Source organism: Meriones unguiculatus (assembly GCF_030254825.1).
Source record: "Meriones unguiculatus strain TT.TT164.6M chromosome Y unlocalized genomic scaffold, Bangor_MerUng_6.1 ChrY_unordered_Scaffold_25, whole genome shotgun sequence".
In the NCBI taxonomy this organism is placed as follows: Eukaryota; Metazoa; Chordata; class Mammalia; order Rodentia; family Muridae; genus Meriones; species Meriones unguiculatus.
Genome location: NW_026843710.1, coordinates 1,920,754 through 1,927,649, shown reverse-complemented (window position 1 = coordinate 1,927,649; position 6,896 = coordinate 1,920,754). Strand labels below are relative to the sequence as shown.

Here is a 6,896-nt window from a genome sequence, read left to right as displayed (position 1 = left end):
TCTTCTGTAATACTGGATTTGTGTGTAGATATTGTTGAAATTTGTTTCTGTCACTGAATATCTTGTTTTTTCTGACTATGAGGATTGAGAGTTTTGCTGGGTATAGTAGCCTTGGCTGACATCTGTGTTATGTTTGGATCTTCTTGATATTTCTCCAGGCCCTTTCTGGCTTCCATAGACTCTGTTTAGAGGTCAGGTGTGATTCTGATATGTTTGCCATCATATGTTACTTGGCTTTTCCCTTTGCAGCTTTTAGTATTGTTGTTCTGTATATTTAATGTTTTGATTATTATATGGCAGTAGGACTTTCTTTTCTGGTCTAATTTATTGGGTGTTCTCTAGGCCTCTTGTATTCTTATTGGACTCTCCTTTAAGTTGGAGAAATTTTCTTCAATGATTTTGTTGAGAATATTTTCTCGGCCTTGGAGGAGGGAATCTACTTTTTCCTCTATTCCTATTATTAGGTTTGTCTTTTTATGTTGTCTTGAATTTCTTGGATGGTCTGTGTCAGGTATTTTTTTATTTACTATTTTCTTTGACAGAAACAGTAATTTCTTCCATTCTATCACACCTGAGGTTCTTTCTTCCATCTCTTATAGCCTATTGCTTACGCTTTCCTCTGAAGTTCCTGTTTACTTCCCTAAGTTATTTCTCTCTACGAATTCCTCTATTTGTGTTTTCTTTTATTTCTGCAAAAAAATAGGGAATGATTCATGAATTCGCATGCCATTCTTGCACAGGGGCCATGCTAATATTCTCTGTATCATTCCAATTTTTGTATATATGCTGCTGAAGTGAGCAACACATATTTTGTACAAGTGGTCATTAATAAAATCACATTTCCTTTACTTGTAAGTTTCACATTATCAGAGATTCCATTATTATTTGTTAAATGGACAGGTATGTCCTAGTCAATGAAATATTTTCTGTGAAAATGCTCCCTGGTCAAGGCAAATATTTGAATCAAAAGTGTTAAATTAGGAACTTGCTAATATTGTTACAGAGATCATCAGGATGTCATGTCCACAAGCAATCATCTTGTTGTAGTCCTTCACCAAAACTGATAGCTTTTAATACTGAACCAGAAGCATCAGGCAGAGAGAGGGAGACTGAAAGACACAGAGAGAGTTAGAGAGACAGATTCAGAAATAGAGACCAAGAACAATAGAAAAAAAAATAAAGTGACAAGGACTGAGAGACAGAGACTCCATTCTGTCTGGTCACTTTCATTGGCCTATCAACCACAAAGTGGACCCTCCTTTACTATAAATCCAAAAGGAATTATATATTTTAATAGTTTTATTTTAATTTTAGTAATTACATTTATTCACTTTGTATTATCCATTACCACCTGTTCCCTCCCAATCCCACCTTCACTCCCCCTTCTCCACTCATTCCCCTCCCCAAGTCCACTGATAAGGCAGTTCTTGCTCTCCATCCTTCTGATCCTAGTCTATCAGTATAATCAGGGGTGGCTACATTGTCTTCTTCTGTGGCATGTTAATGCTGCTACCTCATCAGGGTAAAGTTTTTAAAGAACAGGCCAATCAGTTTATGTTAGAAGTAGTCCCTGTTCCCATTACTATGGAATCATCTTTGACACTGAACTGCCATGGGCTATATCTGTGCAGGATTTGTAGGTTATCTCCATACATGATACATGGTTGGAATATGAGTCTCAGGAAAGACCCCTGTGCTCAGATTTTTGGTTCTGTTCCTCTCTATGTAGAGCTCCTGTCCTCTCCAGATCTTAATATTTCCCACTTCTTTCCTTAGATTCTATGCACTCTGTCCAACGGATGGCCATAAATCTCAGCATCTGTTTTGATAGTCTGCAGGGCAAAGCTTTTCAGAGGCCCTCTGTTCGGGCTCCTAACTTGTTTTCTGTTTTTTCCTTTTTTTTTTTTTTTTTTTTTTTGATGTCCATCCTATTTGCATTTCATGATGGGGATTGAGCATTTTAGCCAGAGTCCTTAGCTGTACAGATTTCGTAGATTTGTCCTACATTATATGTCTATGTGAGAGAGTATGTACCATGTTTGTGTTTCTGCTTCTGGGATAGCTCACTCATTTGCTTATATATCTAGGAGTGGTATAGCTAGATCATAAGGAAGCGCTATTCCTAGTTGTCTGAGAAAGTGCTGATTGATGTACAAAGTGGTTGTAAAAGTTTATATTTCCAGTAGCAGTGAAGGAGGTCTCCCTTTTTTCCACAACTTTTCCAGCATGTGTTGTCACTTGAGCTTTTGATCTTGGCCAATCTGATAGGTGTAAGGTGAAATCTCACGGTCGTTTTGACTAGCATTTCCCTGATGTCTAATGACTTTGAGAATTTCTTTAAGTGTTTTTCTGCCTTTTGATATTCCTCTATCAAGAATTCTCTGTTTAGTTCTGTCCCCCATTTTTTTGTGTGTGTGTATTTATTTATTTATTTTTTTATTGTTTTATTTTTTTTATCAGTTACATTTTATTAACTCTGTATCCCAGCCGTGTCCCGATCCCTCATTCCCTCCCAGTCCCTCCCTCCCTCCCTCCCTCCCTCCCTCATCTCCACCGTGCCCTTTTCCAAGTCCACTGATGGGGGGGACCTCCTCCCCAATCATCTGATCCTGTTTTATCAGGTATCTTCAGGACTGGCTGCAAAGCCCTCCTCTGTGGCCTAACAGGACTGCTCCTCCCTTCGGGGGTGGGGAAACCAAAGAGACAGTCATCGAGTTCCTGTTAGAAATAGTCCCTGTTCCCCTCACTTTGGGAAACCAATTGGTTACTGAGCTACCACAGGCTACATCTGAGTGGAGGTTCTAGGTTATATCCATACATGGTCCTTGGTTGAATGTCAGTCTCAGAAAAGACCCTGTGCCCAGATATATTTGGTCCTTGTGGAGCTCCTATCCTTTCCCCATCAGACTACCCTTCTTTCTTATGATTCCCTGTACTCTGCCAAAGGTTTGGTCATGAGTCTTTGCTTTGAAAACACTGCTACTTAGAGTCCCCCATTTTTTAATTGGATTACTTGACTTGTTGCTTTTCAACTTCTTTAGTTTGTTATATATACTGGATATTAGTCCTCTGTCACATAGAGCCTTGGTGAAGATTCTTTCCCAATCTGTAGGTAGTCGTTTTGTTTTGATGATGGTGTCTTTGCTTTACAGAAGCTTTTTAGTTTCATGAGGACCCATTTATTGCTTGTTGCTCTTAGAGCCTGTGCTGTTGGTGTTCTCTTAGGAAGTTGTGTCCTGTACCAATGAGTTCTAGGATGTTCCCTACTGTTTCTTCTAACTGATTTAATGTGTCTGGTTTTATGTTGAGTCTTTGATCCAGTTGGACTTTAGTTTTGTGCTGGGTGATAATTATGCATATATTTACTTTTTTTTTTCTACATGTAGACGCTCAGTTAAACCAGCACCATATGTTGAAGATCTTTTTGATTGTATGATTATGGTTTCTTTCTCAAAAAATGAGGTGTGCATATTGTGGGGGTTTATTTCTAGATTATTTTCAGTTACATAGATCCATCCCTCTGTTTCTCTGCCAATACCATGCAGTTTTTATTACTGTTGCTCTATGTACAGCTTGAGATTAGGGATAGAGATACCTCCAGAATATCATTTATTGTAGAAGATTGTTTTAGCAATTCTGGTTTTCTTCTTTTTCCATATGAAGACAAGAATTTTTCTTTTAAAGTCTGTAAAGAATTATTTTGGTAATTTGATGGGAATTTCATTGAATGTGTAAATTGCTTTTGGTAAGATGGCCATTTTTACTAAGGTAATACTGCCATGCAATAAGCATGGGAGATCTTTACATCATCTGGTATCTTCTTCTAAATATTGCTTCTGAGTCTTGAAATTTTTTCATACAAGTCTTTGACTTGATTGGTTAGTATCACAGCACCATACTATATGCATTTTAGTGAATAGAAGAACACATCACAGATATCATCCACTATGACCAGGTAGGCTCCATGCCAAGTATACCCGGTTGATTCAATATAGGGAAATCCACCAATGTGATCCACCATTATTAACAATCTGAAAGAAAAAGCCACATGATAATCTCCTTAGATGCTGAAAAAAGCACTTGACAAAATCCATCATTGATTCATGTTTAAAGTCTTGGAGAGATCAGGGATAAAAGGCACATATCTAAGTATAGTAAAGGCAATATAAAGCATGCCTATAGCCAACATCAAACTAAACAGAGAGAAACTTAAAACAACCCCACTGAAATCGGGGGCAAGGCAAGGCTGCACACTCTCTCCATATCTCTTTGACATAGTGCTGGAAATCCTTGCTAGAGCAACAAGAAAATTGAAATAGATCAATGGGATAGAAATTAGAAAGGAAGAATTCAAAGTATCACTGTTTGCAGATGATATGATAGTATACCTAAGTGACCCCAAAAATTCTACCAGGGAATTTCTACAGCTGATAAACACCTTCAGCAATGTGGCTGATTACAAAATTAACTCAAAAACATCAGTAGCCTCCTGTATACAAAAGACAAAAGGGCAGAGAAAGAAATTAGGAAAACAAAAGTTATTATATTATCTAACAAGGCCATAACTCCTAACCCTTCCCAGACATTTCCCCCCTGAGGACTCCACCTGAAAATAGATTAGCTTCAAGGGGACATTGCAATTCAAACAACAAAGAAGTAGAATAAGATGGAGGGACTTCTAGCCTAAAAGAACATAGTAATCCTGAAGTTTCTCATTCAATACAATGATTAAAAGCCCAACAACTTCCAAAGACTGAAGAACAGGCCTGACAATCTCCTTTGGAAAATGTGGAATATTTCCATAATGGAGAATTATTCAGCTAAGAAAATGACATCACAATATTTTCAGACAAATGGATGGAACCAGGAAAAACCATTCTGGGTGAAGTAACTAAAATACACAAAGACAAATATGGTTTGTAATCACTTATTAGGAGGTCTCCTAATAGTGGGGGATAAAGTTCCAATAGGCCATCTATTGTGACCCTACCAGTGTTCCACTATGGGGATTGGGTGGCAGTTAATTGAGTTGTTGGGCCAGGGCATCCTACAGAAAATTTCACTGTGGTTATTAAAATGTGCTGCTCTCTGCCCTCAACCGATAGATCAGTACCAGGTCCTTGGATCCACAGAGATGCTTTTTTCTGCATCAAATGAGATTAAATACTGAGACCCACAGTCCCATATAGTAAAGAAAGAGAAACCATAAAACAACCAGCTAGAAATGGGTTTTCTCTATTATATAGTCTCTCCCCTCAGAGCTCTGGGAAGCCTGCAGGTAAGCAAGCATATAGAGTGTCATAAATAGAGGTAATTGAGGACACAAGGAGAACAACGCCCTGAGAATCAGCTGCAGTAGATGATGATGAATCCACCCTTGATGAGCCCTGATGAGCTAGGGTCAGATAGAAGGGATAGGAGGACCACACCTATCTGGACAATTAGAAAAAAACATAGGTGTAGAAGAAGGACCCTGGGTGGGACTGGAAGGAGAAGACTTATGGGGCAGAAGAGGGGATACAAAGTGAACAAATCATAATAAATAAGTACAGACGAAAAACTGTGATCAAGATGATGAAGTATAAAACTCTTTAGGACTGATGACTTCTTCTTGGTGGTGCCAGGGTTTGGCAAGGATGAACTCAGTTTTTTTAAGGGACTTGGCACTGAGATGCTGATCATGTTCCACTGAGTAAATGAACAACACAGACTTCAATTGATGTATTTTAAAGAATAAAAATTAACTGTGACTGATGTGTAGGAATTTGAATGTGGGAGCAATGGAAAAGGAGTGTAATGTAATTTATATGAAATTCCCAATAATCAGTACAAATAATATGCTGACAACTTATGCAATGACTATGAAAATGGAGAAAAGATTCTGCTCAACAAGCAGTCCTGGAACAAACATGTTTAGAGTGTTTGTCTGGAGCACCACTGAAGGAAGCAAAGCTGCTCTTATATGCTAGGCATATAGCAGGTATCCATTTCTGTATCCTAAAGGCCATGGTATAACAGTAAACCACAAAACCAGGAGGATTCCTCACTGAATACTGAGTAGGACACTACTTACTTGAGAGAAAGTCTGAGCAGCCCTACATTCCTCAATCTGGGCAGCTGAAAGCACACAACCCAGAGGTGACAGTTCTTGTGTCCAAGACTCTTAGTCTAGGAATATTGTCACAAATTTCTTTCAAGAGTTCATTAATTAAATCGCCTAGTATGACAGCAGAATGGGATTTTGATATCACAATGCTTTTATGAGATCACAATGCTTTTTGACATCACAATAATATTATGACATCATGATGGGGTTATGACCTCAATAGTCTATTATGACATCACATTGATACGACATCACAATGGAATTTTGATATCACAATACTATTATGACATCACAATGGTATTTTTTTAATTTCTTTTTTTTAATTTTTCATCCATTACACTTTATTGATTCTACATCCCCCCATAAGCCCCTCCCTCCTCCTCTCCCAATCCCACCCTCCCTCCTCCCTCTGCTTGCATGCTACTCCCCAAGTCCACTAATAGGGGAGGTTCTCCTCTCCTTTCTGATCTTAGTCTGTCAGTTCACATCAAAAGTGGCTGCATTGTCCTCTACTATGGCCTGGTGAGGCTGCTCCCCCAAAGAGGGAGGTGATCAAAGAGCAGGCCAATCAGATTATGTCAGAGGCAGTCCCTCTTCACATTACTATGTAACCCAATTGGACTCTGAAATGCCATGGGCTACATCTGTGCAGGGGTTCTGGGTTATCTCCATGAATAGTCCTTGGTTGAAGTATGAGTCTCTGGGAAGTTCCCTGTGTTCAAATTTTCTTGTTCTGTTGCTCTCCTTGTGGAGACCCTGTCCTCTCCAGCTCTTACTATTTCCCAGTTCT

General features: G+C 38.8%; 1 non-coding gene across 1 annotated transcript; it reads right to left on the bottom strand.

The window, feature by feature from the left end:
* Window positions 1–695: 695 nt before the first annotated feature.
* LOC132651822 (U6 spliceosomal RNA) lies at window positions 696–802 on the bottom strand. Its single transcript, XR_009589381.1, has one exon. It is a non-coding gene; the product is annotated as a U6 spliceosomal RNA (small nuclear RNA).
* Window positions 803–6,896: the final 6,094 nt, after the last annotated feature.